The sequence below is a fragment of the Nicotiana attenuata genome, unplaced genomic scaffold (assembly GCF_001879085.1).
Source record: "Nicotiana attenuata strain UT unplaced genomic scaffold, NIATTr2, whole genome shotgun sequence".
NCBI classification, from domain to species: Eukaryota; Viridiplantae; Streptophyta; class Magnoliopsida; order Solanales; family Solanaceae; genus Nicotiana; species Nicotiana attenuata.
In genome coordinates, this window is record NW_017670587.1 from 467,963 (window position 1) to 495,128 (window position 27,166).

The 27,166-nt window shown below is 37.5% G+C and overlaps 2 long non-coding RNA genes across 4 annotated transcripts; both read left to right on the top strand.

Moving 5' to 3' along the window:
- Positions 1-3,348: 3,348 nt before the first annotated feature.
- Positions 3,349-6,672, top strand: LOC109241297. The gene is made up of 3 exons (XR_002070220.1): positions 3,349-3,997; positions 6,052-6,338; positions 6,611-6,672. It is a non-coding gene; the product is annotated as an uncharacterized LOC109241297 (long non-coding RNA).
- A 17-nt stretch (positions 6,673-6,689) lies between these two features.
- LOC109241296 lies at positions 6,690-26,865 on the top strand. Of its 3 annotated transcripts, XR_002070218.1 has the most exons (11): positions 6,690-7,060; positions 7,182-7,313; positions 7,447-7,584; positions 8,162-8,299; positions 8,433-8,520; positions 9,841-9,902; positions 9,997-10,057; positions 17,235-17,431; positions 25,699-25,975; positions 26,062-26,181; positions 26,251-26,865. It is a non-coding gene; the product is annotated as an uncharacterized LOC109241296 (long non-coding RNA). The 3 variants fall into 3 exon arrangements; XR_002070219.1 differs by lacking the exon at positions 17,235-17,431 and having other exon boundaries at positions 6,694-7,060; positions 26,251-26,863; XR_002070217.1 differs by lacking the exons at positions 17,235-17,431; positions 25,699-25,975; positions 26,062-26,181; positions 26,251-26,865 and adding an exon at positions 10,163-10,588 and having other exon boundaries at positions 6,717-7,060.
- The last annotated feature ends 301 nt before the right edge of the window (positions 26,866-27,166 follow it).

A 27,166-nucleotide genomic window follows, 5' to 3' on the forward strand; every position in this document is an offset into this window, starting at 1 on the left:
ATAATAGAGGGATAGAAATGGCAACAACGAGTCTTACTTCAACTCTTAGTTCCACAATACCAATCTCAACTTTGGATAAAAACCCCATCAATACTAAATTCCATAAAACATGATAAGACACTTCTCAACACATTGAATAACTAGTTTACACATGAACAACATGATAAAAAGAATACAATATTTCCAAGAATAAGACTCACTCACATGTTATGACTCGACAACAACGTATAGATACTCGTCACCTCACCTATACGTTGTACTCAAAATCCAAACACGTAGCAAATAAGCAAATAACACCTAATCCCTCAAGCTAAGGTTAGCCACAACACTTACCTCGCTCATTCGGCCAAACTCAAGGCTCAATTACCGCTTTGCCTCTAGTATCCACCTCCAAACCACTCGTATATAGCCACAATTAACGCAATATCATCAATTATTGCTAAAGGAATCAACCACAATGCATAAATTTAGTGTTCCTAAACTTTCCCCCAAAAAGTCAAAAATGACCCCGGACCCGCTTGGTCAAAACTCGAGGTTCGGACCAAAACCCATTTACCCCCGAGCCCAAATATGTAATTAGTTTTGAAATTCGACCCCAAATCGAGGTCTAAATCCCAATTATATAAAAATCCCTAATTCTACTCAAATCCCCAATTTCCACCATGAAAACCCTAGATTTTAGGTTTAAAATTCGTGAAAGGTAATGGGTAATTGGAAGAAAGTAGTTAAAATCACTTACCAATACTTTGGGGAAGAAATTGTCTTTTGAAAATCGCCTCTAGGCCGTTTAGCTTTTGAAAATTTGAAACAATGGCCTAAGTCCCGATTTGGGACTGTTTATGAATTGGGCGATAGTGTTCATCGCGTTCGCGAGGACACTGTCGCGTTCGCGAAGAGCTGCCTTGCTAGGCTTACGCGATTGCGAAACCTCCATCGCGTTCGCGAAGGCTTTTCCCCCTTGGCCTTCGGTTTGCGAGCCCTTGCTCGCGTTCGCGTAGAAGGAAGTCTGACCCCTCCCCTAGGTCCCCAATGCTTCGCGTTCGCGAAGGGTAACACCCCCATCACTTCGCGTTCGGGACCAGGCCTTTGCTTTCGCGAAGAAGAAAACTCACCCTGACCAGCCCACCCTTCGCGTTCGCGAGGGTAGCTTTGCGAACGCGAAGAAGGACACACCAGAACAGCTGCTGCAGCAAAAATACTAGATTTTCTAAGTTCAAAACATCCCGTAGCCTATTCGAAACTGAACCGAGCCCTTAGGGCTCCAAACCAAACATGTACACAAGTCTAAAAATATAATACGAACTTGCTCGCACGATCAAATCGTCAAAAATAACACCTAGAACTACGAATTTAGCACCAAATTGCATGAAATTTTCAAGAAAGTTTTAAAACTTCTATTTTCTCAACCAAATGTCTAAATTACGTCAAATCAATCCCGTTTCTCATCAAATTTCACAGACAAGGTATAAATATCATAAAACGGACCTCTACCGGGCTCCGGAACCAAAATACGGACCCGATACCAACAAGATCAAATATTAACCAGATTCTTAAAACCATTACAATTTCAGTCTTACAATCTTAATCAAAAATTCATTTCTCGGGCTAGGGACCCCGGAATTCAATTCCGGGCATACGACCAGATCCCATATTTTACTACGGACCCACCGGGACCGTCAGAATACGGGTCCGGATCCGTTTACCCAAAACATTGACTGAAGTCAACAGAAATCAACTTTTTAGGCCAAAAATTATTATTTCATCAATTTTCCACATAAAAGCTTTCCGGAAATACGCCCGGACTACATACGCTAATCGAAAAGAGATAAAATGAGGTCTTGAAGACCTGGAACACAGAATCGAGTTCTAAAAACATAAGATGACCCTTTGGATCATCACAAATTTTTATTCGTAATAGATGAAATTTAAGCATGAATACAATTACGATACTAACTTTCAAATTCTTTTGTAAGCTTTAACTTCACCTATATGGGATTAATGTTTAGTTACAAGGAAGAGATAATAATGTTATTCTGAGCACCTAATTTTTAACTATATTTGAGCTTTTTCATTATTTTTTAGTATGAAAATATATTTTACGTTTAATCTACATATTTTAGATCTTAGTTCTCCTTTTGTATATTTTACTTAAGAAAATTGAAAACAATAAAAAAGAGTCACATTTTTAATATAAGCTTTATCTTCATTTACAAAGAAAGAAAATGTTTTCCAAAAAAAATATGTTAGTTTGATAAGTAAATTTTGAGTGGTTAGTATTTATCTTGCTATTTCAAGTTTCGGAGTAGTATTTTTTTTCATCTATTAATCAATAAAAAAATCAAAATCACATAAAAAGAAAGAAAATTCAATTTGGACTAGTTCTCCTAAAGTTTTGCATTGTTCAAATGCCCAAGTCATGGTTCAAATTGGGCCAAACCTGAGCTTAATAGCCAATAGCCCATTACAGTTTCCCTTGTAAAAATTGCACGGGGCACCCTATTTGGTCGCCCCCATTTAACCTATACCCATATTTTTAAAATTATTTAACATATACCCTAATTTTCACAACTTCAGGCGCCTCCTTCTTCCTGCTACCTGTGCGCTCCTTTCTTTCTCCTTTCTTTTCCTCCTCCTCTTCTTCTTTTCTCTCTCAAACACATGAGGCTCTGTGTAAGTATTATTGATTGAATATGAAATACACAACGATTTAGCACTAAGGTATGAATTTTGCGTTAAGTACATCTGAAATTTCATTCCCTCAAAAAAGAGATAAAAATGGTTATTCTTAATACTGAATTTCCTGATAATTCCATTATAGCAACTGGATCTTAATGACAACTTGTCATTGTTGTTTTAGAACTTCAGCTCTAAGAATGCTGAAGTTCAGCAAATATAAACAAAAACTTCAGCTCCTAGAATGCTAAAGTTCAGCAAATACAAAGCAAATTTCAGCCCTGAAGTTCATCACAAACATAACAAAGCTTCAGCTAAAACATGCTGAAGTTCAGCAAATATAGAACAAAACTTCAGCTAAAACATGCTGAAGCTCAGCAAATAAAGAATAAAACTTGAGCTAGTAGAATGCTTAAGTTCAGCAATTACAAACAAAAACTTCAGACAACACTTGGTTCAACAATTTTTGCTACTTCAGACCCGTCTACTAGAATGCTGAAGTTTGCGTGATTGCCTTTGCTACTTCATGCCCATATACTTGAAGTTACGTGAAAAGTAGATACGTTTGCAATGTTTTTTTGTAAAATGGATATAAATTAAAATATGACCCAAAAAATGATTATATCTGCGAATGCCCCCATTTCCTCCTCCCAAACCATATAAGACCCGTACTTTCACAAAAAACCTAGTCCTCTATTCATGTAAAAATAGCAGAACCCCAAAAATTCCCCCACCCACGGCTCCTCTCTCACCCCCTTTACTCCTTGTTTTCTTCCTTAATGGTTTGGTAAAAACAAAATTGGAACTTCCATAGCTGAACTCACATTTCCCAAATAACCTTTTCCTTTGCAAGAAAGTAGCCAAATTTATATACTCACTATAACCATGAATTGTCACTTTCTTTTCTTGAAAGGTTAAGTGTATTGGTAGAGTGTTTCTAGCTCCAGATCTGTATAGCTCTTTGTCTGAAAATCCAGCAATCAGCGATTCCACCCCTTTTTCTCAAGAGAAAACGAGCAGCTTCACTCTCTCTTTCACAGAAGAAAATTCGAGCAGTAGCCCTCCCCTTCACCCAAAAATCGGCCATTAATTCCAAAATCAAAAAGCAGTTGACTCGCCCCTTTAAAATACCACAGCCGCTGCTCTCTTCATTCTTCAGTTTCAGAAATTTAGGTTCAAAAATGGAGTCAAGCTGAAGTAGGTGTTCGATTTGGAGTGTCCGTTCGAGATCGGTTCTCGATTCCTGTATTTTCTTCGGGCCTTCATCTTGTTGAATCTGTTGCAACAACATTTCTTTACATATTAAAGGAGAAGCACTTAACAGGTTCATTTCTATTAATTCCTCTTTATTTTATTTTAATTACTGTGAATCAAACTTTAGCCATTAAAAGATGAGGTTTAATTTGTAATGATAATGTGTGTCTTAAAGAGTAATTCTGTTAAGGCTACTCTAAATGTTAATTTTCATTTTGTTTGAGCAAAGAATTGCTATGGTTTCCTCTAAGATTCTGTATCAACTTTAAGTCATATGCAATATTCTCTTGGAAAATATGTATTCCTTCAAACTGGACGAATTGATGCAACAATCATATAAGTGAGGTCTTTATTTTTCTTGTATGTGTTAATTTTGTTGGATTGGAGTGAGCGATACGATCTTAAAGAGCCTTATCAATCGGATCGAATCCTCCCTGTTTTATTTAAAAACACCACTGATATTAATTATCTTCCCATAGTAGTTGTAAATAATCTTTTAAGTAGGAATCTTATGCTCTTCCCCCTATCCTTACTCCATAAACTCATGGCCTTACAATAATCTCAAAGATTAGGAAAATAATTCAAATGCTAGTTGCTTTAGACGCGATTAATAATAAATCATCGTGACTATGGGTACGGTTCCCGCGGCATGATCATGATATGTAAATCCCAATTCGGGTGTGCATTTCATGTTACCCGACCTAACTTCAAATAATTATAATAATACATGTTCGCGCGATTCACAATGTGTACAAAAAACAATAAGTGCACGACATCGCGACTTATTTAAATAAACTCCATAAATACTAGCGATTAATTGAATAGTTAACTGCTGCCTCACACCTTCTCCCGCTTTTAACTGAATTCCTTATCCGGTATTTTTTGTTCGCGGACCATAAATAAGAGTCAAATTTAATCGATTTGGGATTTTAAAATAAACGGTGACTTGGGTCACCATAAATTATTCCAAGTGGTGACTCTGATAAAATAAATAATCCTATTTCGAATAATGTCACTTTAATTGGAATAAATCCCTATCCCCTCGAGAAAAAGGAGGTGTGACAGTTATAATAAGATGCAGGATACTTTTATTTTGCGTTTGATTGAATTTTTAATTATGGTATAAGCAATTTTGTAATTATTTCTATCGTGCTATTATTTTTATATCACGGTTAATATGGGATGACAATCTCCGGATAAAACACAAATTAAAAAAAATGCACTGTCCAAGCTCTGCTCTATAAATTATTTAAGAAAATTAAGGTTAAAAATAAAAATTAATTCAAAATGAATTGTAAAATCAAGCATAAGTTTTATTTATTATAAAATTCTGATATTATAATAAGTTTTGGAGTTCTTATCAAAAAAAAAAGTTTTGGAGTATCTTGATGAAGTTTTAATTTTTATTTCTTAATTGAATAGTGATAGTAATAATTTGTGATGGAAAAGGGTAAAAGATAGGAATGGTGTAATTGACACATTGAAACTGATATATGTATCCGCGATACTGGAGATGTTCTAACAGTTGTCTTCAATAATGTGGCCATGCAACCCTTTTACAGAACTATCTGGATTTGTACATTCCCATTAAGCTTTTTCTTGCTGCTGCTTTGATCATTGAACCTTTCATATTGATTCTTCTGACATTCTTTACGTACTATTTTACTTGAATGTTGCAAGGTCTCTTTTGCCTTCTCTAGAGTCTTATATCATTCAAATAAACACTACTGTCTGTTCCTTTTTTATGGTTTTTATCAATTAAAAAGACTTTCTTTGGCAAGCTTCAACGGGTGTACCCCATGTTTATTTTCCACTGTCTCATTTTATGTGGCACACTTTCCTTTTGTAGAAATATTTAACTTTGATTTTCAACTTTACCCTTAATAAGATGATTTCTAGTCACACAAATGTTTATGACCCCGTGGCCCGTCAAACACTGTCACATAAAATGGGACGGAGGGAGTAGCTGCTTTTGAGTCAGCTGATCATGCAATTGAAATCTTTTCCACATTGCATTGCTCAGAGAGCTAAATGTGATGATATTTATTCATAATTTAATTTTACATTTGTATGGCTCGAGGATTAAGGAATTGACTCAAGAGGTCTTCTGGTTGTGTCCTGCAGTGCAACTTGTCATGTTTGGGATGCTTTCCAACTTGCACATGCATCCTTCAGGCTTTACTGTGTCCGAAAGAACCTCGTTGTCCCTGAGATGAGCCAGACGATCAGTGGTAAGCTGGGTCCTGACCTGCTGGTGATCCTCCCAACCAATATCCCTCTGCCTGAGACCGGTGCCTGAGACCGGTCCTGAAGATGATGAAGAAAGCAACGCCGATACTCTTCCTGCCATAAAGATCTATGATGATGATGTGAACATGAGGTTTCTCATCTATCGAACGCCATGCTCACTGGTATGGGATTGATTTCACGTACTCTTCCTATCACTTATTTGAGCGATAATGTTCTAGTCATTATGTGAACAACTTCCTAGAATTTAACTATTGCTATGAATGCAATATGTTTGTCAAACTTACTTCTTTTTCCTTATGCGCTTTATATATTGCTGAAGATATAATGCTTACGCACGTGCGAGCACATTTATAATATATTCTTCCTAGCTTTTCTTCTAAGTTGCATCATGTTATATTTGAAACTAATTCTACACATTGTTTCTTGTCCGCAGGATGAATGCTTGTTGGGATCTATAACAGATGGTCTGAATGCCCTCTTAATCATTGAGGCAAGTTACACCAACATTGCCCCTTTTTATATCCTTGTGCAACATATTTTTCATTTCATGAAGAAACAGCAGCAGTGCTTCCTTGTGATATTATAACTACTTCAGATGATGGTCATTTGACACCAGTTTCTTTGTTTGAGCTGCTTAGACTTGTCCTTTGACTTCCTGCCATCTTGATAAGTGTGTCTGATTGCCTTTCTCGTAGAAACAGAATTTTGTGTAACATGAGCAATGGCACACTTCTACTATCTGAGGCAGGTTGCTGATATTCTCTTTTCTTGAGCTTAAAAAAATGTTAATGGATGCACCCAAGGGTGGTCTAGTGTCAATGAAGTGAGTGAAAAAAAAAACGAGAGACCAAGGTTCAAATCGTAGCAGAGACAAAAACACTAGGTGATGTTTTGCTATCTGCCTAAGACAGCAATAATGTGACACTCCCTGATTGAATTACTTCAGTTCATGTGTACTCTCTTGTCAAACCTTTGTGCCCTAATATAGCTGCTCTGTGATACAGTGCCCTTCCACCAACTCTTCAGGCTGGTGCATATCCCGTGTTGTCGTGTCCATGCGATGTGATCTCTCGACCAGTAGTTCGGCTCATATCTCACTTCTAGTTTCAGGCAGTGCTCAAACATGTTTTGAACTGGTAAATTTAGCATTATGTTCTTGTACAGCAATGATCTTTAATAGCCCAACGTTGACTGATTGGATGATATATACTTCCTTTTTAATTCTTAGCTATTAAATAATCACATTAAAAGTGAAATCATTGAAAACAGTGAACTGGTTCATGCACTGCCAAGTAATGAGGAAATTAGACCACCTACATCTAGCCTTGGAGATCAATGTCAGTAGCTTGTGGGACAAAAGTATTTGAAGTTTGCTTGAAGGTTCCTACATGGGCTTCAGCTTCACAGGTTCTTAAATGCTTTTTGATTCTCTTTATTTGTGCCTTGCTTAATTTTCTTGAGAGATACCCCGGTGAGAAGATGCGGGAATCCAGTCAATTTGGCTCCAGGTTTTCCATGAACATAATAGTTAATTTAATCAGTATACATGATTTTACTAAATTCCCTATCTCTGCTCTTCATATTTGTTTTTATAAAATTTTCCTTCTGCTTAGTATGTTAGAGGATAAGTGTATACATTTGATAGTAGATAGTCCAAGATTAGTGTGTACTTGGATACTGGATTAGAGGCTCTGACATTTATTTGATTTGTAAATGTTGTATGCGAGTTGTTGCACGATTGGAAAAGCTGTTCTCTTTCTTTTAATCAGGGATCACTATTAGTTCTATGGGTGGTGTTTACTATGAGAATCCATTGGCAAAAACTTAAGGAATCAAGTTATTTTGTTTGCATTACCTGATAGAGGTTTTTCCTTTAACACCAAATGGTTTTAGAATATATACTACAGCCCGAATTATAACTGTATTATGGGTAATTGTAATCATATTTTCATGTTCTCTCTTTTTCTCCCCGGCCTATTTACAGGAGGAATTTCTGAAAGATGTAATGCAGTTTTTAATTCTTCGTGGACACAGTCGTCTCGTTCCTCAATGTGGCCTTGCTGAGTTTCCAGATGTGATTCTCAATGGCAAACTCCTTAATCTCTTTAACTTGTATAGGGAGGTGAGCTTTCTTGTCATGTCTTTTTTGCTTATTAAGAGGAACTCTCAGAAATCTGCAAGCGTTCATAGAAAAAATGACAAGATATCAAACATCGTTGTAATTTGTAAATTAAATGTTCATCATGTGTTTCTAGGGATGGTTTTCATGTTGGCATTGGCATCATTTGGAAAGGACAAGTTTTCTCAAAGATGCGAAATCGCATGGTAACCAATAGGTTGACGGTAAGCCCTTTTACTCAATATGATGTTAATAACATCCTTTATTTTGCCAAAAAAATAAAATTAATTTATAATAAATGAAAAACTAGCGCCCAAGGGTGTGGCCTAATGGCTAATTGTAGTTGGTTGAGAACCATGTAGTCTCAGGTTTAAATTCCAACGGAGTCGTAACACTAGACAATTTCTTTTTATCTGTCCAAGTCTTGGTGGACAGAGTAACCTCCGGTACCAGTTGTTGGTACATGGTGGGAGGTAGCAGGTGTTCCATGGAATTAGTTTTGAAAATGCTTTAAGTGGTCTTGAGAATCATCTATACTACATAGACTACTCTGATGCTCAATATGTGGTGTTTAAGATATATACATAGAGTGAACAATTTAAATGTCATTTTTAAAAAAAGAAGAAGAAGATTTTTTTAAAAACTGAAATTAAAAGGGTATTTGGCCTGGGGTGCGATGTAACTTCATAGAGTTTGAGCTGTCTTCTTTAAAGGGGGTATGAACTCATTTGAGCTTCTCTAAGTTGGCATTTTACTCTTCTGCTGTGAGTTCCCTCTTCCCATTTCTCTTCTCTAAGTTGCCATTGTAGAATCCCTAACCCCAATCCCCTTTTCCCAATTAATGATTTTCCCCATTTCAATTGCACTTTTCTTTGTCTTACTTGTGTATACTCTTCTGTTCTTCTCATTTCTCTTCTCTAAGTTGCACTTATTGAAACCCTAACCCCAATTCCCTTTTTCCCATTCCAATTTCACTTCTCTTTTTCTTACTTGTGTATACTCATTAGTTCTTCTTCTCAGTTCTCTTCTCTAAGGTGTATTTGTAGAACCTAACCCCAATCCCCTTTTCCCCATTCCAATTGTACTTCTCTTTTATCTTACTTATGTATGTTTCAGTGCTTTCTTATGTTCATAACCCCTTTATCTAGATTATCTTGGTTCTGTTAATGCTTTTCGAATAATCTAGACTTATTTCCCCAATATTTTAGAATTTCTTGCTTGAATATGGCTAGCTAGAGCTAAGAAAGCGATACATTGTAATTTGATGCTTATTTTGTAAAAAAGACATCCCACTTTACTATGTTGCTTGAGTTGCTCCCAGAGGTATCATATTCATGTTTTCCTTGATATGGCAGTGTGCAAGTATTTGTGTCAATATAACATAAATTCAATATAATTAATTAGTTTCAACCCCATCCCTTTTAACTGTGGCTATTTAATTTTATGCAACTGGTATCTTGTTTAACTTGTCTATGAAATAATGATTGTACTTATCGAACCTTTTATGAGTTTTTGTGTTTATTTTTCTTTTTCTTTTTTTCCAGCCCAGCTAAATCCGATGGCTTACATACCTGTTGAAGATTTTGGTGTAGCTATTTCTCAGAATGTGAGATATTTAGCTGTGATTCAAATTTAAAGTTTATTTAATTATTTTTTGATTTTGCATTACTGTTCTTAGTTCTTTTTTTCTTTGAGACTAGGCTACGAGATCTTGGTGCGAGCGGCATTATATGACCACCGTGGGTTACCAGTACGTCTCAGGTATGTATTTGTTTACATGGCCTCCGTGTTTTATTGACATAATCTTAATATAGATAAAGTGTTTAATGGGTAACAACCTTAAGTGTCTTTTATTTTTGTTGTTAGTTTCTTGTGTTGCATATTCTGTTTGCGACGTTGTGAGTGCAAAGCTGGCCAGACAGGCCGAGGCCGTGTGCAATGCCAGCCCCGTAGAGCTGCAATTCCTTTCTCAAAGAAGGAGATCTATGACTGTGTTGATAGAGAGGGTTTGAGGCTAAGTTTTCACAGAGTATTTGACTACGTTAAATACGAACGGATTCATACAGAAGCACGTTATCCTTTTTAAAATCAGTGGCAAGATAACTGCATTGTTGCCACTGATTTTCATGTGTTTTGGCGCCCGATTCATGGTTCTAGAGGTTATTTTGATGTTCCATTCGCGCGAGCGAGTTCGTGTTATATTTTCAGATTTGTGAGGGTGTTTGGTTTAGAGACCCGAGAGCTCGGATGAGTTTTGTACACATTTCGGAGTGTTGGAAGGAGGTTAAGCTATGCTGGTGTTTCTGTTCTCGCATTTGCAAGGATTTCATCGCATTTGCGAGATCATTCTCGCATTTGCGAAGATGGGCTGGGGCAGGGGAGTTTGCATTTGCGAACCACTTCATCGCATTTGCGATTGCAACTCAGCATTTGCGACACTAGTTGTCGCTTTTGCAAAAAACTCAGAGCTTGCATTTGCGAGTCTTGTGTTGCATTTGCGACCTGAAAAGAGCTGGCCAGCCTTCACATTTGCGATATTTTTGTCGCATTTGCGACAGCTGAGGCTGGTATTAAGATTCCCATTTCGAGACTTAGCTTCATTTTATCATATTTTGAACCCTAGGTTCGAGAGGACGATTTTGAGAGAGGAGTTTCATCTACAATCATTGGCTAAGTACCTATAATCTATTTTCTATCATATCTGTGATTATATCTTAGGTTTAATATCAAATTCATGAGAATCTAAAGGAAAATTTGGGGGAAACTTTGTAAAATCTTTCAAAATGTAAAATGATGATTTGAAGGTACCGAAACTTGATAATTCTGATATGGTTGAACTCGTATCGTAATGGATGTTCGGATTTTGTAAGTTTTATCGGGTTTCGAGGCACGGCCAACACGAAAAGCATCTCATTCCAAATTACTACTGTGATTCCAATGTCTGATATCTTAATAATCTAATTATAACACATTTCAATACCTTTCTCAATACCAAACCTAACAGCATTTCAGCAATTGAATCTAACAAATTGCCGAAAGCTTTAAAAAAAAAATAAGCATCAAAGGATCTTCTGCAATACGGAGATTATTAGTACAACCAAACTTATCTTTTAACACTACTAGTTCATTATAACGGCTATAAGCCCCTAAAAAGGAAATTACAACTAGCTATTCATGCTCTCAAACAAAAAATAATATTAGAAATACATTATCATGACAACAGTGAAGAGGAAATGGATCATACAAAGTCATATGCATGAAGTGATTAATGTATACATTCAAACCCAATTTACTAAAGACAACCATAGACAATTCGAAATAAAGCAAAAAAAACATGTGATTAAATATGGAAATCCATTCTTATTGTCACACGAAATCCAGAAAAATGATACGACAAGTAGTTCAAAGCTTCATGTACACAACCAAAGGAGAAAAATCAATATTCAGTCACATACCTGATTTAGCCAAAATACACCCCAAAAAAAGAAAGAAAATAGATCTATTTAGTTGGGAGGAGATAAAAGCAAGAGCAAACACAGCAACAACAGTTTTATAGCTCCAATAACACTCGGATTCCCATAAATTATGAAGCAACGAAGCAGAAGTGGAAAATCGCCTTGACAACGTCCGAATCCAGAAAAGAAAAAGAAGTTGAATTTTTGAACTTCAGTAATCAATTCCCCTTTTAAATCTTCTTCGAAATTTAGTTTTCCTTTTTGTTTTCCGGACTTTGTGAATCTCAGATCTGGTTTTCAGATTTTTGAAGTCCAAACTCATTTTGAAGTCCAAACTCATTTTACAGCACCTGTCTTTATTTTAAAGCCAGTGTTTTAAATGTCTTTAGTCTTTTAGCCTANAAGTCATGATTTAAAATCTCTCTCTCTCTCTCTCTCTCTCTCTATATATATATATATATATATATATATATATATATATATATAAAAGTTCAATAAATTAAATTTTTTGCTTACCACACTCTGTGATGTAAACAGTTGGATTCTTGTAATAATTCTTTGTGTAAACAAGAAGCTTTTCAAGTCCCATTGGAGCAACAAAGAAAATGAGGTAACTTTAAACACAAAGTTAAGACTCCCTGTCCTGAACTTTTGAACGTGTAATTCAAACTTAAGGACTGTCTGACTTTAACTTTTGAACCTGCATTTCAAACTTAAGGACTCCTGTTCTTAACGTTTGAACTTTGAACTCAAAGTTAAGGACTGCATGTCCTTAACTTTTGAACGTATTATTCAAACTTAAGGACTATCTTTCCATAACTTTTTAACCTGCAAGTCAAACTTAAGGACTCCTGTCCTTAACTTTTAAACTTGAAACTCAAAGCTAAGGACAGACAGTCCTTAAGTTTTGAACTTGAAACAATAACTTAAGGACTGCCTGTCCTTAAGTTTTGAACTTGAAACTATAAGTTAAGGACTGCATGTCCTTAACTTTTGAACCTGAAACTCAAAGTTAAGGACAGAAAGTCCTTAAGTTTTGAACTTGAAACAATAACTTAAGCACTGCCTGTCCTTAAGTTTTGAACTTGAAAATATAAGTTAAGGACTCCCTGTCCTTATCTTTTGAACCTGCATGTCAAACTTAAGGACTCCTGTCCTTAACTTTTGTAAAATTGAGGACAGACAGTCCTTAACTTATAGTTTCAAGTTCAAAACTTGATTACAAAAATCTTGAAGGCTAACCAAGTGAACAAACCCAGGTACAATCCCCGAGAAGAGAATTGTAGGATTTCGAGGGAATGGATAGATTGGTCTCGAGCATAAAAGAAAGATCATGCATCTGCGACATTATACCTTCTATATCAATATTATTCTTTGATGGATTTGATTCACCACGAATGTCTGCATTCTATGAAGCATCACCAACCTTGCTTGGGGTATCAACGGCATTAAAATATGTCAAATGAAATGTAAGAAGGGTTTTTCACATTTACCATTATTGCGCTTGATATATACTTCACCTTCATCGCTTCTTTCTTTTTGCAGAAGGGTTTGGGAATATAACCATTGAAGAAAGGGTAAAACTGTCTTTTTCTTATTAGTAGTGGCTATTTTTGCTGAGCATTATAATTAGTGGATAAAAATTAAAGACCCCCTTAATTAGTGGCTACTACACGCCATTTTTACTTCTTTTTGAGGAGGGGGATCCGATCTCCTTGTCTCTAGATTAGAGTGGGTGTATATATGGATAGAGGGATTTGGGCCAGGTGGGTTTGAGGGAGTTTGGGCTGCGGCAGCAGATGATTTGTGAAAGGGAAATTTGGGCCATTGGGTCACATGCTTGGCCCAAAATTGGATTATAGCAAGACCTCTTTCTTTCCTCTTTCTCTTTTTTTGATTTTAAATCCTACTAAATTAGTTAAAAACGTAAATTAAGCCCTAAATCAAATCTAATTTGTAGAATTAAACTTAATTATCTAATTCTACCATTTAAATAATTAATTAACTTAAAACTAATAAAATTAAAAGCTAAAATGTAAAAATGACCAATATTTTTCCTAAAATTCTATAAAATTAAAAATAATTAGAAAAAAATTATTTTTGTGCATATTGTAGGAGTATTTTCGTCGGGCAAAATCATGTGCTCACAGCTGCCCCTCTTTGTTCGAAAACATGAAGAGTTTTCGGACAAAAAACAAAGTGAGCAATTACGAGCGATTTTTGCCCGTTTGCTACCCCATTCGGAAGCGTTTTGAAAAGTTTGACCGAACCTTGCTTCGGAGGTTGCCTACATATCCTTGGCTATAAAGGAATTAAGTCAGTGTAGTTCTGAAAGTTTGGTAGCTGGGACTACCGGGAAACTGTGATTTCACTGTTGTTGCTGCTGTTACTGCTTGCTGAGCTTCTTATTACACCAAAATCAAAAATGAAAAAGAAACTAACTAAGCCTATCAGCTATGAATTACAAGATTCGTATCTCTAAGTCTTCTAAAACTTGATCTTGAGTCTTGGTTGGTTCTTCATGCAGACTCTGATCTGAACCTTGATGTTTGCTAGCTGCAGGTGCTAGTTCATTCTTCTTCGGCTTTTTCGGATCAAGATGGGACATGCAAAGCTTGTGACATCAATTATGTCTTGAGCAGTCCGCATCTTTTCTACGCTTCTGCACTTTGAGTTCACTTCTTTTCCATTTCTTTCTCTATTTTGGATTGAGACTTCTTTTTGGTTATCTCGAACCCTGTGCCTCGAGGTAAAAACCTTGCTTAGACAAAGAAATGAGCGAAATTTTTCTGCCCTAGTTTACACTAGGAAAATTTTGTGAGTTATTTGTAACAAACTATATATTACTTCATTATTGAAATCAATAAAAGGTCGTGATTGGTGTGCCCGAGAAAACAGAGACTAGGGAGTGGAGACCCTATGTCTAAAATGAAAGCAACCAAGGAGTGGAGACCCTATGTTTAAAAAGCGACTAGGGAGTAGAGACCCTATGTCTTAAACAAAATCAACTAGGAAGTGAAGACCCTATGGTGGAAAAGCGACTAGGGAGTGTAGACCGCATGCCTAAAAATATCAACTAGGGAGTGGAGATCCTATGTTGGAAAAACAGATTAGGGAGTGGAGATCCTATGTCAAAAAATATCAATTAGGAAGTGGCGACCCTATGTTGGAAAAACGACTAGGGAGTGGAGACCCTATGTCACAAATAAAATCATCAACTAGGGAGTGGAGACCCTATATTGGAAAAGCGGACCAGGGAGTGGAGACCCTATGTCTAAAATAAAATCAACTAGGGAGTGGAGATCCTATGCTGGAAAAACAGACTAGGGAATGGAGACCCTATGTCTAAAAACATCAACTATGGAGTGGAGACCCTATGTTGGAAAAACGACTCGGGAGTGGAGACGTTATGTCTAAAAACATCAACTAGAGATTGGAGATCCTATGTTGGAAAAGAAGACGGGGGAGTGGAGACCCTATGTCTAAAAACATCAACTAGGGAGTGGATACACTATGTTGGAAAAGCGACTAGGGAGTGGAGACCCTATGTCTAATATAAAATCAACTAGGGAGTGGAGGCCCTATGTCTAAAAACATCACCTAGGGAGTGGAGACCCTATGTTGGAAAAGATACTAGGGAATGGAGACGCTATGTGTAAAAACATCAACTAGGGAATGGAGACCCTATGTTGGAAAAGCAGACTAGGGAGTGGATACCCTATGTCTAAAAATATCAACTAGGGAGTGGAGACCCTATGTTGAAAAAGATACTAGGGAGTGGAGATCCTATGTTTAAAATAAAAATTAACTAGGGAGTGGAGACCCTAGTTGGAAAAACGACTAGGGAGTGGATACCCTATGTCTAAAAACATCAACTAGGGAGTGGGGACCCTATGTTGTAAAAGCAGACTAGGGAGTGGAGACTCTATGTCAAAAAATAAAAATCAACTAGGGAGTGGAAACCTTATGTTAGAAAACGCAACTAGGGATTGGAGACCATATACTACCTTGATTTGGAACTTTCTTTCTTTTCTTTTTTTCCTTTTCACCATTTTATTAAGAGAATGAGTAAAATGCGGGAAAGAGTATGGTGAAGACTTCTCCTTTTGGAGTTGTCGCTGCTGCTGCAGAGCTATTTTAGTCTCCGTACAATTTCTTTTGGTTGCACTTGTTTTTTGCAAGGTTACTTTTGGATTGCACTTGTTTCTTGTTTTTCAAATAAAGAACAATTTGTCAGTTTAAAACGATGGTTGGTTTTGCGGCCTTGAGTGTTTCAGTCACTTGATCTCGTCCTGGCTCCTTTGACGATATTTTCAACTGCAACTGGTTGTTTCCTACATACCGGTTACATTTCTGGCCTTGAAGAACCTTTGGCTTTCCAAACTATACCATGACGGTTGGTCACGTGGGACTTAACCTTTTTAACTTTATTTTGCCTTTGTGGGCTTTTCACAACGATGGGAGACCCCTTAGGTTTTTTCCAATTCTACCAAGATGGTTAGCCACGTGAGACTCAACCTTTTTAACTTCATTTTCCCTTATAGGCACTTCAATTTGGTTTTCTTCTTTCGAGAGTTTTTGATTTCGAAGCATCGGCCACCATGACCAGTCGGATCCGACTTGATGCCCATGCCGAGGCTGGGTGCCTTTTTTTGTATATTAGCTCGTATCAAACGAGAACCCTATAAATCAGTCCTGTCATCTCTTCTTTGTCTTAGTTTCGGATCAGAGTTAGGCCGAAAAGGATTCAAAGAAAAACAAACAATGGAATGGACAATGAATTTAGACAAGAGGTGTCCTTTTCGAGGAAGGGACAGATGGATTTATCTGGAGTACATGCGGATTTCAATGAACATGACATGCCTCTTGGACTGGATGCTTGATCTGTGTAAACTGTTTGACTCTCAAAAATTCATCACAACTTTTACCTCGAAACCGAGAAACCTTGCTCAGAACTATGTTGACGCTGATGGCTGCGAGGATCCTCTTTTCGATCAGTGGCGCCTTTTGCGGGTTTTCACCGGCTGACCTCTCTCATTTCTTTTTTCATCGTTGCCTTATAGTGGTCTTTGCGAGTTTTCACTAACAAGATTCTCTCATTTCAATTTCTCTGCTTACTGTCGCCTTACGGTGCCCGAAAAGATTTTCACCAATCAGACTCTCTCATTTGGGGTAAAAAGCATTTGGATTGAATTACAATTTTGGAACCTTTCAGGCGAGACCATCGCCGAACCATTATAACATCTAACCCAGTTGCACTTTTGGGGAAATTTGGATTTTGTTTTGGTGTGACTGAACCCCAAAGAGAGGCTGCCTACGTATTATTTCGGAATCAAGTCGGACGTAGTTCAAGAAACTTTGTTTGTTTGTTTTTTTGCTTTTTCTTCTGTTTTGTTTTGTTTTCTTTTCTCTTTATTTTTTCTTTTTTTTTATTTTTCATTTCTCTTCCTTTTTTTTTAATTTTTTTTCAATAACGCTTTCAGGTTCCAAAAAGGGTAATCAAAGAAGAGTAACCGACTAGGGTTTACAAAAGGGTTAATTGTGTTTGGGTAGCGAGAATGAAAGTCTTCGTCATCCCAACCGGAGAACATTAATATTTTATGGAGGATCAAACATAATACCTTTTGACTGCACATGTGTTGATGGTTGTTTCAGGGATATTTCCTTCGATGTTTCCCAGGTACAACACTCTCTTTTGGCAGTACATCTCGTTATAATGTATGGACCTTTCCGATCTGGAGCCAATTTTCCTTTAGCTGTTTCGATTTTTTGTTTTATTTTCTTAAACCTATTTTCATTGCATTCTAATTCTTGATTCATTATTTTGAAGTCCGACAGCGTTTTAGGATCTGGGCATGAAGTTCGCAAGAATGTCAAGTTATTGAAATATGCATTTAACAGAACTGAAAAAAGAATAAGAGAAGTGACAAAATTAAGAAAAGAGATATTCATGGACGATGAAATATTAATGTCATTTAATTTTATTTTTGACTTTTTTTTTTGAATTTTAAAGATAGAAGGGTTTACCTCGGAAAGTAAGACAATAAAGTAAAATATCCAGATCACACCCTGCGATAATCTGAATGCAGAAAGGATAGCAAGACTGGCTACGGAGACTCTCGTCTAATAGGGGAACTTTCAGGCTTGACGATCATTTTTTGGCTTTTCTGATGACTCGTTGATCACAGACGGCAGTCTACACTTTGTCACACCTCCTTTTTCCCGAGGGAATAGGGAAATCCAAATCCTAAATCCAGAAAATACACAATAATAATTAATAACCCTAAATTAGAAACAATTACAATTCAAGTCAAATCAGTTTGTTTAAGTCAAGTTCAACTAAAACTAGATAAGAATATCTTTCAACAGTTTTCAAAACATGGATATAAGGAAACTGTGTACATCAATAATGAAATCATATACTGCCTCTCAGGCAAACATCTTTCAGTCCTCCCAATCACTCCAACCTCACAATCACTCATTCCTTCCAGTTACTCTTTCCTCACAATCACTCAGCACTTGGCACTCGGCACTCGCACTCAATAGGTACCTGCACTCACTGGGGGTGTGTACAGACTCCGGAGGGGCTCCTTCAGCCCAAGCGCTATATCAAGCCAATCATGGCATAAATCAATAAAACATGCTGGGGTGTGCAGCCCGATCCCACAAATATTCTCACAATCAGGCCCTCGGCCTCACTCAGTCATCAATCTCTCCAGTCTCTCGGGCTCTCAAAAATTAGGAAAAAACGGCCCAGACAGCAATAACATGAAGTATCAAATAGAATAATAGAGACTGAGATATGATATACGAGTAAAAACTGTGACCGAGTACAAATAGCATATAGCAGACAATTCAGAAAGTAATGCGGCCTCTGTGGGACTCAACAGTACCAACACATAGCCTAGACATGGTTTCTAATATGATTTGCAATCAATTTCCATAACACATAAAGAGCATATAGCTAACAGCATGTTGTTCAACTTTTCAGTTTATACGGGGCGGACCAAGTCACAATCCCCTCGGTGCACGCCCACATGCCCGTCACCAACATGTGTGTCACCTCCAAAATAGTCACACGACACAAAGTACGGGGTTTCATACCCTCAGGACCAGATTTATTATTGTTACTTACCGCAATACGGGCAAAATCCTTCTCTACGTTGCTTTTGCCTCTCGAATCGGCCTCCAAACGTCCCGAATCTAACCACAATCAGGACAATACCATTAATATATGCTAAAGGAATCAATTCCACAAGAAAACTACTAAATTAGACTCCAAAATCCAAAATCAAATCAAACCCGCCCCCCGGGCCCACGTCTCAAAATCCAACAAAAGTCACTAAACTCGAAAGCCCATTCACTCATGAGTCTAACCATACTAAATTCATCAAAATCTGACATCATTTGGCCCTCCAAATCCCCAAAACTCACTCTCCAATTCTCAAGTCCTAACCTCCCAAATTTCACCTCAAAAACTTACCAACTAGGTGTTAAATCATTGGGGAATCACTATTATTGAACATAAACAAGCATAAGGACCTCACCTCAGTTATTGCTCTAAATTCCCTCTAAAAAATCCCCATAATCTGAGCTCAAAGATGTGAAAATGGGGAAATATCCCGAAATATTCTATTTATACCTTCTGCCCAGCAAAACCGCATCCGCGGTCCCTTTTGCGCTTCTGCGCCACCGCATCTGCGGACCGAGCTCCGCATCTACGAAAAATCACTTAAGTCCAGCCCCCCGCTCCTTCGATCATGAACCGCATCTGCACTCATCGCAGGTGCGGAATTAACATCACACATGCGGACCAACACAGGCACATGCTCCCAAACTTCCGCTTCTGCAACCATTGCAGGTGCGGCAAACCCCTCACACCTGCGGACTCTCCCAACCCTTCTTCCTTTCGCTTCTGTGGCCACATTCCCGCTTTTGCGGGCTCACACCTGCGATGAGACATCCGCAAGTGCGTTTATGACAGCTGAGTTCAATCTTGAGCAGCCTTCCGAATTCCAAACTTGTTCCGTAAATCACCCGAAATCAACCCGAGGCCCTCGGGACTTCAAGCCTAATGAACCTCGAAACTTCCAAATTCTACAAACGATGACAAAACCTATCAAACCACGTCCGATTGACCTCACATTTTGCACCCAAGTCATAAATGACACCACGGACCTAGTCCAACTTCGGGAAATCAAATCCGACCCTGATATCAAAATTTCCACTTTCGTCCAAAATCGCCAAAATTTCAACCTTCGCCAATTCAAACCTAATTCTACTACGAACCTCCAAATCACATTCCGGACACGCTCCTAAGTCCAAAATCACCTAACGGAGCTAACGGAACCGACAAAATTCAAATCCGAGGTCGTTTACACACAACTCAACATCCGGACAACTCTTCCAACTTAAGCTTTTAAATAAGAGACTAAGTGTCTGAATTCACTCCAAAACCTCTCCGGACCCGAACCGACTAACCCTGTAAGTCATAATACAGCCGTAGAACACAAGAGAAGCAGGAAATGGGGGAACGGGGCTATAAGTCTCGAAACGATCGGCCGGGTCGTTACAGTAACTTGTAACTAAATTAATATGCACTCAAATTATTTAAATATTGTAATTTGTAACTAGAGTTTATTATGTAACTTAATTCTATAAATTAATTTGAATTATGATTAATATAACATGTAATTTATTTGTTCTTTATATAGATGGCATATCGTAGTTGGATGTATAATAGGAATTATCCTAATCGTCAATTTTTTAGGGAGGAATTTATAGAAGGGGTTAAGGAATTTATTAGGCATGCAATGTCACTTGAACCGTTTTCGATTGGAGGGATGATTAGGTGTCCTTGTGTGAAGTGCAAGTGTTTGCATTTTTTTGGATCAGAGGATGTTAAGACTTATCTTTATAAAAAAGGGCTTATGGATAATTATTTCGTGTGGACTAGTCATGGAGAGATTGATGGTATTGATGGTGTATTTCATAACGTAGTTGTTGGTGAAAGTAGTAGGTCGGTGGGGAATAACGTTCAACATCCTAGATACCATGAAATAGTTGCGAATGCTTTGGGATGCACTTCGATTTTGAAACCCATGAAAGTGTTGAACAACCTCCTAACGAAGAAGCAAAATATTTTTATGAACATTTAGAGGCCGCTAGTGTAGGCCGCTAGTCGTCCACTAAGGGAAGGGAGTATGCACTCTCAGTTGTCTGTTGCGGTTAGATTATTAAGTATCAAATCAGATACCAATATTTCTCAAGCGGGAATGGATTCTTTCATTGGCCTTATGAGTGAACTAGTTGACCCAACTTTCAACATAACTGAAGATTTCTATAAGGCTAAAAGAGTGGTTTCTAAGTTAGGACTCTCGCCTATGAGAATCGATTGTTGTGAAGATAGTTGCATGTTGTATTATAAGGCTGATGAAGATTTAGAAAGTTGTAAATTTTATGAAAAACCTCGTTTTAAGCGGCTTTCCAGCGAGAAGAAGGCTGTTGTGAAGTCGATGCATTACTTACCTCTTATTCCTAGATTAAAGAGGTTTGTATGCATCGATGAATTCCGCTCCTCATATAAAATGGCACTATGAAAATAGAAGGCCACCTGGTGTTATGTGTCATCCTTCAGATGAGGAATCTTGGAAGCATTTTGATAGGACGTATCCAGATTATGCTTATGAACCGAGGAATGTTCGATTGAGTTAGTGTGCTGATGGTTTCACGCCATTTTCTGTTTTTGCAACACCATATTCATGTTGGCCGGTCTTTATTATGTCGTATAATCTTCCGCCTGAAATGTGTATGACTAGTCCATATATTTTTTTTAAATTGTGTTATTCCCGGTCCCCGCAATCCAAAGAGTTTGATTGATGTATATTTGAAACCTCTGATTGATGAGCTTAAACAGTTGTGGTATGATGGAGTTGAGACATATGATATAACAACTAAACAGAATTTCAACTTGCGTGCTAACTTAATGTGGACCATTAGTGATTTTCCTGCATATAGAATGTTGTCTGGGTGGATGACTGTTGGAATGTTAGCATGTCCTTACTGCATGAAAAATGGTAAAGCGTTCACTTTAAGACATAGCAAAAAGCAGTCATTATTTGATTGTCATCGTCAGGTCTTGCAAGTTGATCATGAGTTCAGAAGGATGAAGAATGCATTTAAAAAGAATAAAGTTGAACATGATTTGCCACCTCCAATTTATTCCGGTGAGGAAATTTGGGAGAGGGTTCAGAACTTCACTAAAGTTACCGAGGCCCCACCTTCTGGATTTCCTGGATATGGTGTTACTCATAACTGGACAAAACAGGGCATATTTTGGGAGTTGCCATATTGGAAAGATAATCTTCTCCAACACAATCTTGATGTCATGCATATTAAGAAGAACTATTTTGACAATTTGTTCAACACAACGATGGATGATAAGAATAAGACAAAAGATAACCCGAAGGCTAGACTGAGCTTACAAGAATATTGCAGGCGACTTGAATTACATTTGCAGTCTAGGAACAATGGTAAGGCGTTCAAGCCCAAGGCTAGCTACACATTCACTTTGGAACAAAGACGACAGATTTGTGAGTGGGTTACAAACCTAAAGATGCCCGAGGGCTATGCATCGAACCTGGGAAAATGTGCCGATATGGTTGAGGGAAAGCTGACTCATATGAAAAGTCATGACTGTCATATCTTCATGGAAACCTTAATCCCTATTGCATTTTGTGGTTTGCCTAAAAATATGTGAAAACCCATCATAGAGATAAGTTCGTTCTTCAAAGACTTATGTTCAACCACATTAAGGGAAGAAAACCTATTTCAAATGAATCGGAAGATTCCTGTAATCAGTAATAAGCTGGAAAGGATTTTTCCATATGGCTTCTTTGATGTGATGGAACACCTTCCAATTAACCTTGTACACGAGGCGCGACTTGGAGGGCCGGTTCAATGCAGGTGGATGTATCAATTCGAGAGGTAATGATCAAACCTTGATTTATTCTTGTAATTTTCTTTAACGTTATCGTCTAATATGACAATGTTCAGGACGATCGGCAAGTGTAAACGGTTTATTAAGCAGAGGAATAGGATTGAAGGATCTATATGCGAAGCCTATCTTGTAAAGAAAACTGCCCATTTTTGTTCTTACTACTTTGACAATCATATGCCATGTGCTAGAAATAGGCCTAATCGGCACAATGTCGTGATTGAGATTGATCTATTATATCCACCAATGTCCATATTCAATCAACCAGGCCGAGGTTCTAAAGATTGAACAAAAAGGGGCCTAAGTAGTATGAAGTAAAAATCAACTTCAAATCATGTGTTGCTAAATTGTTCGGAAGTTCAATCCTTTCTTAAGTAAGTGTTGACGTAAGATTAATTTACATAGACTACTACTTAATTTGGTTGATGCAACTAACAAATAATTTTCAATGCGTCGCTCAGTGACTTCGTGAGTAAATTTGGCCATGGTGCTATATATTCTACATTTGAGGCATGGTTTAAAGAGTGTGTAAGTGCATCTTACATACTTTCTCACATGTGAATATACATACTTGTGAATATACTTGCTCACTTATGATTTATTTAACACTACATGTAGGTCAATAATCCAAATTCGAATCGGTTTATCGATAAATCGAATCGATTATTTGTTATCGGTTTATCGATTTATCGATTTCGATTTCGATTTAGAAATTTTCCTTATCGAGTTATCGATTTCGATTTTTTCCTCTTCGGTTTATCGGTTTATCGATAAATCGATAAGAAATACTAAAAAAAAATTAAAAAAAATTAATTTCTTTTGTATACCCTTATTCTATAATACCCTTTCCTTTACCCTAAGTCCCTAACCCTATTATTTCATCTACCACATTTAAGGAATGATCATACTTAAAGCTCAAGGGAATGAAGTTCAAATTAATGAAAAATAGAATTAGCCGTGATGATGTATTTTTTTTATACCGTTGGAGTGTTGGTGGCATACATTTGATCCCTTACTTTAGTTTCGTTGCATGTGCTTTTTGACACAAATTTTATGTTATAAACGGTGTTCGTCTTATTTTAGCTTCTTTTGGTCCATATTAGTTAGGCGTGTTTATAGCGATATACTTTCCGTGGAATCCCGCAAATTTTCTTATTGGTGTAATCGATAACCGAATCGATAAGTCCCCAAAATCGATAAATCGAAATCGAAAAAATTGAAACTTTATTGAAACGATAACGATAAGCATATGTACAAATCGATAATCGATAAGTAATTATCGATAAGGGTCAAAATCGAATCGATAAATCGAATGCACACCCCTACAAACAACGGTGTTAATCAATTTTTGAAAGACATATCTTGGGGATCTGCACCTACGGTTACGACTATGTCTAAGTATTATGTGAAGGGTTACCAATTTTACACCGAAGAATGCTCCAAGTATAAAAAAAAGCAATAACAACGGGGTGTGTGTCAAAGGTGGTGAAGGCAACCAAGATGGAGAAAATGATTATTATGGTGTGATCAAAGAGATTCTAGAATTGTCATATTCAGGTTGGCCAAATAAGAAGATTATACTTTTCCGATGGAAGTGGTTTGACCCAACACCTAGAAGAGGTACAAATGTACACTCGCAGTACAATATAATTGAGGTTAATAAAAGAGGGAGTATGATCGTTATGATCCTATTATAATTGCAGAAAAAGTTAGACAAGTGTACTATGATCCATATCCATTATTGAGGGATAACGTTGATTGGTTGGTTGTAATCAAAATAAAGCCTGTTGGTAGAGTGGAAGTTGAGAATGTGCTAGACGTTGCTTACCAAAACGGTACCTCAAGTGTTAACCAAATAGTGGATGATCAGTTAGAAAATGACTTGGAGCATCCTCAAAGCATATTAGAAGAAGTTGATACGGAGGAAATAACAATCATAGAAAATGAGGATGGAGAATCACCTAATGAAAATGAAATAAGTGAAGAGGAAGGATTTTCATACAAGGAAGGATACGTCGACGAAGACGACTAGCATGTTAATTTTTTCAAGTGCTCTCAAGTTATATATATTCTCAATTCTAACATTTTCTTTAATTTATTCAGATGACCGGTAGGGGTAGGGGTAGGGGTAGGTCTAGGAAGGATAAAAGGCTTATTGATCATGATGATGGTGCTACACCGTCGCTTCCTTCCACTCCACACTTGCATTCTTCTGCTTCTGGCCAGCATCAATCTCCTAGGCACACATCTATTCCACCACATCCATCTACTCATCAGACTACCCACCATTTGCCCTCCCAGCAGTATTATTACCATTATCCACCACAAGGCTATGTGGTACGCCCGTCATCTGCTCCATTTGCTTCATCACTAACTGGATCACATCCATCTAGATTTCAATTGGCTGGATCGCAGTAATGGTCTAGATCGCAGCAGGGGTCTAGATCGATGTAGGGGTGTGGATGACAGCCATCTTTATCAGGGACCCCGTCTCCCTCTCCACGGAGTTTGTCTCCTAGCATTTCTAGACTTCGTCTTTAGGATAGTAGCGCTGAGCCAGATGCCTCCCCTTCTGCGCACGCTTTAGATTCATCAAAGGATGATGATCTAGATGAAGTGCGGTATGATCGTTATCATAGGATGATCATCAGGCCTGAGGGCAATGGGTAAGATTTATTTATTACTGCTTTATTTTTGCTGAATTATAATAGTTACTCTTTCTTATTTAATATAATTGCTATGTTGCACGTTCATACCTAATCATCAGCTTACAAAGATAATCACTGAAATTTTTGACCGGTTGTATAATGCACCCTATTCGACTTGGAGTGACTTTCCACCAGAGCTCGTGTAATAAATTTTCAACCAATTTAAGGTTTTAATACAATTCTTATCTATTTAAGCATCATATATACAATATTATCATGTAACGTTACATACTTTATTTGCAGACTAAGTGTGCCTGGGAGGACCGGTATATAGTAAATTTGTGAAAATTTTGTGTTCAAGTGCCGTAAGAGACTATTTGACTCCTTCTGCTCCGCTCAAAAGAAGAACAAGAAGACTTCATGGATTCTACTGCATTTATGGGAGGATCTGCTGAGGTATTGGACCATCGAGAAATTTGAGAAAAAGAGTGAACAGGGAAAGAAGGCCCGAGCATCTGAGAAGGGTGGCTCCTTGCACTGTGTGGGTGCAAGGAGCATGGGGGCTACGAGGAGACTATTGGTAATTCCTTAAAATATTTACATCTATTTTTATAGAACTATATTTACGTATGTTGATTTAGTTAACACGTTTTATTATATTTGTAGGAAAGAAAATATGGGAGGAAGATGACGCATGATGAGTTCTTCATGGAGACTCGCATCCAGAAGAAGAAGGCACCGACAGATCCAAGTAGATGGGTCGAGGACCGGGCGGAGACTGCACATGTAAGTTTCATAACTACTATAAATGTTTATAATGTTTATATAGTTAATAATTTTCTATCTTCTAAATAGAGGGTCGCTACAAGATTAATATGGAGGATTACACTTAAAGCTTGCCACCGAATGTGCAAGGCGAGCGACCACCCTTTCAGATGAAGAAGCGCTGATGATATGGTTGGATGTTGTCAGTGGTCCTAAAAAGGGGATAGCATACGGCCTTCCAAAGATATCATTTCGGCGCTACAGGGCTGGATTGCAAGGTATAGAGACTTTCGTCCAAGGCGAGGCAATTGATAGGTCGACTATCTCGTCTATGGAAAAGAAGATCACAAAGCTGACAGAAGAGCTTGAAGAGACAAAGGCTAGAGAACAAAAGAGAGATGAACAATTTGGTACCCTTCAAGTTCAGCTAGAAAAGAGGGGCGAGCAATTTAATCTTGTTCAAGGTCAGCTGGCCAATCTTCTTGCTAGTGCTTCTTTCCCCATTACCCGGTCTCGTGAGCCTTACCCATGTGCTAATCCTTCTCGTCGTGATCCTTCGAACCATGCCGACGATGAAGGTTCTAGTAGTGAAGATGGAGATGATGCAATATAAAACACTCATTGAATAGTGTGTACTGCTAAACAAAGTATTGAACATGTCAATATTTAGTTGGGACTAGTTTTGAATGATGATTGTATTATTGATATTATTTTGTTATTGAACATTTGTATAGTTGTTGTTGTGGTTGCCATTGTTGTTGTTATTAGCGTTGTTGTTGTGTTTGTTATTAGCTTTGTTGGTTAATTACTGTTGTTGATTAATTGTTGTTGTTGTTAGTTAGTTAGTCAATGGTTGTTGTTGTTGGTTAATTATAGTTGAATGGCAGCAATATAATGCTGCCATTATAAGATGGATATTGGTTGTAATTGACAGGTGGTGTAGCTTAAAAGCACGCATATTCTGCCCGGTTTTTACCTAGAAAACCGATCGAAATTGGTCGGAAAT